Consider the following 8264-nt stretch of genomic DNA (forward strand, 5'->3'; position numbering starts at 1 on the left):
ACAAGGGGAGGAGCAGAAAAGGAGGGTCAGGGACAGGGAGAGACTCTCAATCAGACTCACCGGTGAATGCAGAGCCCAACACGGGGCTTTATTTTATGACCCTGAGATTGTGACCTGAGTGAAACCAAGTGTTGGGTGCTTCACCAACTGAAACACCCAGTGCCCCACCATCATTCATTTTTAATTGCTATGTTGAATGCTACTGTGTCAATATACTGTGATAGGTAATTATTCATTCTACTGTTGATAGATAATTTGAGTGGTTTCCCATTGGGGCTCTCGAGAATAATGCTGCAATGAACATTCTTGAGTATGTCTTTGGTACACATGCAGACAGATTTCTGTTGGATATATAACAGTGGGGAAATAAAACATTCCTAGATTTCTCAGCATTCGGGAAAAAAAATCCTAGCCATGGGGAACAATATGCTATATATTTAGCAACATTTTGCTTTCACTTATCTTAGAAACATATTCAAATATCTTAAAAATTAGACCTGTAGTCATTTGTTTCTCTAATGAAGGAGCTACTTGCTCGGATCGAAAAAGATAAATCAAACTTCTCTTATTTTTTTAATAAGTTAATTTTTTATTGGTGTTCAATTTACCAACATACAGAACACCCATTGCTCATCCCGTCAAGTGTCCCCCTCAGTGCCTGTCACCCACTCACCCCCCCCCTCCCCTTCCATCACCCCTAGTTCGTTTCTCAGAGTTAGGAGTCTTTATGTTCTGTCTCCCTTTCTGATATTTCCCACACATTTCTTCTCCCTTCCCTTATATTCCCTTTCACTATTATTCATATTCCCCAAATGAATGAGAACATACACTGTTTGTCCTTCTCCGATTGACTTACTTCACTCAGCATAATACCCTCCAGTTCCATCCACGTTGAAGCAAATGGTGGGTATTTGTCGTTTCTAATGGCTGAGGAATATTCCATTGTATACAGAGACCACATCTTCTTTATCCATTCATCTTTCGATGGACACCGAGGCTCCTTCCACCGTTTGGCTACTGTGGACATTGCTGCTAGAAACATCGGGGTGCAGGTGCCCCGGCGTTTCATTGCATCTGAATCTTTGGGGTAAATCCCCAACAGTGCAATTGCTGGGTCGTAGGGCAGGTCTATTTTTAACTCTTTGAGGAACCTCCACACAGTTTTCCAGAGTGGCTGCACCAGTTCACATTCCCACCAACAGTGTAAGAGGGTTCCCTTTTCTCCGCATCCTCTCCAACATTTGTTGTTTCCTGCCTTGTTAATGTTCCCCATTCTCACTGGTGTGAGGTGGGATCTCATTGGGGTTTTGATTTGTATTTCCCTGATGGCAAGTGATGCAGAGCATTTTCTCATGTGCATGTTGGCATGTCTATGTCTTCCTCTGTGAGATTTCTCTTCATGTCTTTTGCCCATTTCATGATTGGATTGTTTGTTTCTTTGGTGTTGAGTTTAATAAGTTCTTTATAGATTTTGGAAACTAGCCCTTTATCTGATATGTTATTTGCAAATATCTTCTCCCATTCTGTAGGTTGTCTTTGAGTTTTGTTGACTGTATCCTTTGCTGTGCAAAAGCTTCTTATCTTGATGAAGTCCCAATAGTTCATTTTTGCTTTTGTTTCTTTTGCTTTCGTGGATGTATCTTGCAAGAAGTTGCTGTGGCCAAGTTCAAGAAGGGTGTTGCCTGTGTTCTCCTCTAGGATTTTGATGGAATCTTGTCTCACATTTAGATCTTTCATCCATGTTGAGTTTATCTTTGTGTATGGTGCAAGAGCGTGGTCTAGCTTCATTCTTCTGCATGTGGATGTCCAATTTTCCCAGCACCATTTATCGAAGAGACCGTCTTTCTTCCAGTGGATCGTCTTTCCTCCTTTATCGAATATTAGTTGACCATAAAGTTCAGGGTCCACTTCTGGGTTCTCTATTCTGTTCCATTGATCTATGTGTCTGTTTTTGTGCCAGTACCACACTGTCTTGATGACCACAGCTTTGTAGTACAACCTGAAATCTGGCATTGTGATGCCCCCAGATACGGTTTTCTTTTTTAAAATTCCCCTGGCTATTCGGGGTCTTTTCTGATTCCACACAAATCTTAAAATAATTTGTTCTAACTCTCTGAAGAAAGTCCATGGTATTTTCATAGGGATTGCATTAAACGTGTAAATTGCCCTGGGTAACATTGACATTTTCACAATATTAATTCTGCCAATCCATGAGCATGGAATATTTTTCCATCTCTTTGTGTCTTCCTCAATTTCTTTCAGAAATGTTCTATAGTTTTTAGGGTATAGATCCTTTACCTCTTTGGTTAGGTTTATTCCTAGGTATCTTATGCTTTTGGGTGCAATTGTAAATGGGATTGACTCCTTAATTTCTCTTTCTTCAGTCTCATTGTTAGTGTATAGAAATGCCATTGATTTCTGGGCATTGATTTTGTATCCTGCCACGCTACCAAATTGCTGTATGAGTTCTAGCAATCTTGGGGTGGAGGCTTTTGGGTTTTCTATGTAGAGTATCATGTCATCGGCGAAGAGGGAGAGTTTGACTTCTTCTTTGCCAATTTGAATGCCTTTAATGTCTTTTTGTCTGATTGCTGAGGCTAGGACTTCCAGTACCATGTTGAATAGCAGTGGTGAGAGTGGACATCCCTGTCTTGTTCCTGATCTTAGGGGAAAGGCTCCCAGTGCTTCCCCATTGAGAATGATATTTGCTGTGGGCTTTTCGTAGATGGCTTTTAAGATGTCAAGGAAAGTTCCCTCTATCCCTACACTCTGAAGAGTTTTGATCAGGAATGGATGCTGTATTTTGTCAAATGCTTTCTCTGCATCTAATGAGAGGATCATATGGTTCTTGGTTTTTCTCTTGCTGATATGATGAATCACATTGATTGTTTTACGAGTGTTGAACCAGCCTTGTGTCCCGGGGATAAATCCTACTTGGTCATGGTGAATAATTTTCTTAATGTGTCAAAATTCTCTTATCTTTTAGATTGACCCTTTGTTGTTATTACAGCTTGAGTCTGTGGATTTATATCTTGATTTGGAAATTTTTTTCCCCTCCGTCATGAATTGGAAATTTTTGAGAGTTCTAGACTCAGATCCCAAATACGGTTCTGTTCTAGTTTCCCTCCTTGTCTTCTGGAATTCCAATTGTACTTTTTGTCATGTTTTCTATGTATCTTATTCTATTTTTCTGCATTTTTAATCTTTTTGTCTCTCTATACTCCATTTTGAATCATTTTCTCCTGACATATCTTCTAGTTCATTAAATCTTCTCTAACTGTTGCTAATCTGTTTGTAAGACCATCCATCACCGAATTCTATTAGCATTTCTTGTTTTCTCAGTTCTAGATTTTTATTTATTTTTTATTTTTTATTTTTTTTAATTTTATGATAGTCAGAGAGAGAGAGAGAGAGAGAGAGAGAGAGAGAGAGAGAGAGAGGCAGAGACACAGGCAGAGGGAGAAGCAGGCTCCATGCGCCGGGAGCCCGACATGGGACTCGATCCCGGGTCTCCAGGATTGTGCCCTGGGCCAAAGGCAGGCGCCAAACCGGTGCGCCACCCAGGGATCCCTCAGTTCTAGATTTTTAATGTGATTTTTATTTCATGCTTTTCTATCCTTTATTGTTGTTTTCTATCTTATTTAATATACATATGATCAGCATTTTAAAATCTCAACCTGGTAATACTAATATCTATACCACATTTTTTCTCTTAGTTTTCTTAATTGTGGGTTTTTAAAAAAAATACAGATTATTTTTAATATATTTTAAAAAATCTTGTGGAAATAATTTTTTGGCTCTTGGCCTTCTTTTTCTCTGCTAAACACTTTCTTCTGTTTCTGACAAGCAGTTGGGCCAAGGGCTGATCACATTAAGCAGAAATTATACCAAGTCAAAGCTGGTCTTTAGTCCTTGAAGATGGTTAATTTCTAGTACATTCTTATTCCTAGGTGTAGTTCTTTGTGCTGAGGGTGTTTTCCAGGCTCTCCCTCCTATACTAGCCCTGAAGTAAAAATCTTCCCTGCCCTTAGCCTCAGTGAAACTGCTGAAATCTCTGTGTAACTTTCTAGCCTCTGCTTCATTCTTACTTTCTGAGTCTTTCAACTGATGATTTAACACAACAAATCTGTCATCGGAAAAAGTAAAGCCAAATATGGGTTTACCTTTATGGATTTCCTTTTTCTCTAGAACTTGGTGTCATATGCCCCATAATTTATTATGGTGAACTGGCTGGCACAATTGTGAGGGCTCCCTAGGTAGTCTCCATGTGTAATGCTGGAGCCTGGAGACCAGGAGTCAGCAAGACTGTGAACAGCCTGAAAACCCATGAGCATGAGTTGGAACCCCACAAGGACAAACTGAAACCCATGTCTGGTCTTGTTCCCTCTGATCCTGATGATGAGGGTATTGCTGAAGCCAGGGAGGGCTCTTCCCCATGGAGCTTTACACACCTATCTGGCCTATGAATCAAGCAAATAATAAGGAAAGATCTAAACTGAAGAAAGAGCAACTGCAGGCCCACCTGCTACTTTATGCCAGTTGAGGAGGATTTTCAGATAAGCAATAATGAGAGCATACCCATAATACAGAGATTATTTTATGTTTTTTCTTCCCATTTTCTACCTGGGGTTTCGAAAACCTCAGAGAAGGTCTGGTCTTTTTAAATGGCTTCTACCTTATTATATTAGGCCTATCCCAGATAGTCTCCCTTTTGAATAACTCAAAATTTGCTGATTTGGGACTTTGATCACATCTGCAAAATCTCTGCACCATAGCACCTGGACTGGCATTTGAGCAACTAGGGGAAGAAGAGCTGCTTGTCATTCTTATGGTTACTCCTTACTTCAATCCTCCAGTTCTCAAGAGAAAATTTTACTTGTAGCCCATTCTAACAAGAAACATACTGGGAAGGGGATTCTGGGGATTGCAGCCTAGCCTAGGGGACACATCACAAAGCTATCAAAATGTGTGCTTCAGTGAACTTCACACTGCACACACCCTCCCACACCCTCCTCCTCACACCTCCCGGTTGTCTCTGATCTTCCAATTTCTCTCCTTCCAGCTCCTGATCAACCAGCCCAACAACTCAGCATTGCTCACCAATGTGTACGTATTCAAGCCTGCAGTAACTTCTCTTTCCATAGATCGGGTGACAAGGTAAACTGTCCACGGCTCAGCTCATGAGGAAGATTCACTTTTAGTGATGTCTTTCAGGGCCATCTCTATTTGCTTTTACACGAAGACCATCGGTCTGTAAAGTAAACTCAGTGCTTTTTCTCCTCTATCAGTTAGTTATAAGGGACCACACATCTGACCTAGGTGTCAGGTGAGGGAGACGAGCCAGTGCTCTAGTGGTAGATGACACGAGGGTCTTAATTATACTTTTTGGCTCTGCTCAAGCTCAAATCCAAATTAACTACATATATCTTACAATGAACTGCTGCTATGCCCTGCCGCCTTTCGTGGGTCTGAGAGAACTCAGCTTATCATAGGAAGCTTTGGTTTCCTGACTCTTTTATGTTCCATAGTCATCTGCTCTGTTTCTATTAGAACGTTTTTCTTTCCAAAAGGTATAAAATTCTTCACTTGCAGGTGGCATGATCTTGGTTGGGAGTCCAAAGGATCTCTGTTGAGATATGGAATGAGGATGTTTGAATTGATGTGCTTAAAAATCTTCAATCCCCTGAACCCTCTTGTCTTGAAGAAGAGGTTCAGAATCCCATTTTTTCCTCCCAACCATTTGGCATAGCAGATTTGTAGAGTTTGAGAATTCATTCATTCTAGCAGCAGGTCTGCTGCTCTTATAATTAATAATCTTATAATAATCTTGGGCCTATTCTTTAAAGTTTTCTGCCCTCTGGCTGCAGAAGAGTTTTAAAATGCTGACACGGGGGCGCCTGGGTAGTGCAGTCAGTTACTCATCAGGCTCTTGGTTTCAGCTCACGTCATGATCTCGGGGTTGTGGGATCGAGCCCCATGTTGAGCTCCACATTCTGCGAGGAGTCTGCTTGAGACTCTTTTTTCCCTCTCCCTCTGTCCCTCCCTACTGCTCTCTCTCTCTCTCTGTCTCTCAAATAAATGCAAAATCTTAAAAAAATAAAATGCTGACAAGGATCCCCATTGGCTTTTACACTTTTTATTAAATTGGCAATTACTTTCAGACTCATTTCCTTTCTCTAAAATATTAATATTCCTCACCAACAGCCATCCCAGCATCCTTACAACTATTGTTCTCTGCATTTCTCAATGTTCAATACATTTTTACCATCAGCTGACTTTTTTCTCACTGGCATACCTTCCTGGCTCATCATCAGTGAAAGCTTTAACAATAGCATTGCCACCACATGCCTGGAATTATCCACTATTGTGAAGCTAAATGAGGGATGCAGATTTGCATACAGTAAATTTATTGGTAAATTCTTTGGGGATTGGCACCTATGGGGAGTAAGGGAAATATGACCGACTGGGAGAAGTTGAACTACAATGCAGTTGCAATACAAACCTCAGCCAACCTTACATGATATTCTGCTGCTAGCATGGCCCTTTAGAGTTGAGTCGTACTGGGGTAAAGATGCTAGGTTTTTTTGTTCCCTCATCATGTTGGTCATTGGATGAAAGGGGCCCTCAGGAAGGAATATAGCCTGAGACAGGGTGGCTCTCTTCAAGTCCTTGAAGGGGACACAGTTGAAAGCTGAAGGCTGCCAACACTCTTAGCAGCTGGGATAATTAATGGGTACTTCAGTGACAGACTGGGGCATGTAGGGAATATACCATCATATCTACTATAGTAATTTTCTGAAGCATTGAAACAGACTTCTAAAATATCTTTTTTGATGTTACTGAATTATTCTTAGTGAGATGGCTGGTTGCAAATGAGCTAGTTTGCCAATGCTTAAAGTGGAACTCTGCTGTTTATCCTTTTGTTTGTTTCACCCAAGGCAAGTATTTTTTGATTTTACTTGCAAGCAATTATTGGATTTAATATGACCTTGGAAAAACCACTAATCTAACATTAAAATTATTCTCATATTTTCTTCTTTCTGTGTGCTTTTCTACAATTGATCCTGCAGAACCACCTTTGATTTCTGCCAATATCCTTGAATGCCTCCATTTCAAGGGCTGAATTTTGATGTTCTTTTCTCTTTCTCTGCCACTACCCGTTCCAGTCATTCAAGTTATTACCTCCTCTTTTGGACAGAATTCAAGTTATTTCTCTTCCTTATTATTCGGGGATTATTGCTGAAATTCTTCTACTTGTTCTTATTCTTTTTGTATTTCTTAAGTGAGGTGACTGTGTTCAACAAGAATTACAGCAAAATAGGACAAAAATACCTTTATAAATGTGTGACTGCTCAAAATCCCTTAATGTAGTGGTTGGAATCGAGAACTTCTAGTGTCAGTTGGGACAGACAATTCGACTCAGACTTAGAGTCTAAGTGAGGCTTTCTACTTATTCCTACTTACAGCTAAGACAACTAAAATCCTTCAGTTTTATTCATCTTATTGAAAGATCATAAGGTAAATAAGAGAAACAGAATTACCTTAGAAATACCTTACCAGGGGTACCTGGGTGGCTAAGTGGTTGGGCATCTGCCTTTGGCTCAGGTCACGATCCCGGGGTCCTAGGATTGAGTCCTGAATTGGGCTCCCCTTGGGGAGCCTGCTTCTCCCTCTGCCTATGTCTCTGTCTTTCTCTGTGTGTCTCTCATGAATAAATAAATAAAATCTTAAAAAAAAGAAATACCTTACCAATTTACTCTTAATATGAATAAAGGAAGTATATGAGCAACTCTACTCATTTAATATATAGAAAGCAAATCTACCAGTTAATTGTGGCACAATGTCATAGCCAATGACAAATCAGAATTTTAATCCCTCTTCCCTTGGATAAATCTAGTTAAGACATGGACAGATAAGCAGAAGTATGGAGTGAAGGATTTATGTCTGTCCTTCCAAACTCTTAATACTTGCTTAGGTTTGTGTCCATATTTTCCTAGCTCTTAACTCAATATACCCTCACTAATTCCTTTCTTTCTAATGAGAAAAAGAAATACCTATGCCTCTTAAGCTTAAGGGTTATATTGTTTAGATTATGAGGAAAAAAAAAACTGAGATGAAAAGCAAAGAACTTGGATATAGTACAAAGTCAGAAAAAATTCTAACAAAGTATATATATTCATTTTCCCTTGTGGGTATTTTTTTCTCACGCTAAGATGTTAATTAAAATTCCCATCAGAATTCCTGCCTCTGTGTTTATGCCTCAG

Source organism: Nyctereutes procyonoides, unplaced genomic scaffold (genome assembly GCF_905146905.1).
Source record: "Nyctereutes procyonoides isolate TBG_1078 unplaced genomic scaffold, NYPRO_anot_genome, whole genome shotgun sequence".
NCBI lineage: Eukaryota > Metazoa > Chordata > Mammalia > Carnivora > Canidae > Nyctereutes > Nyctereutes procyonoides.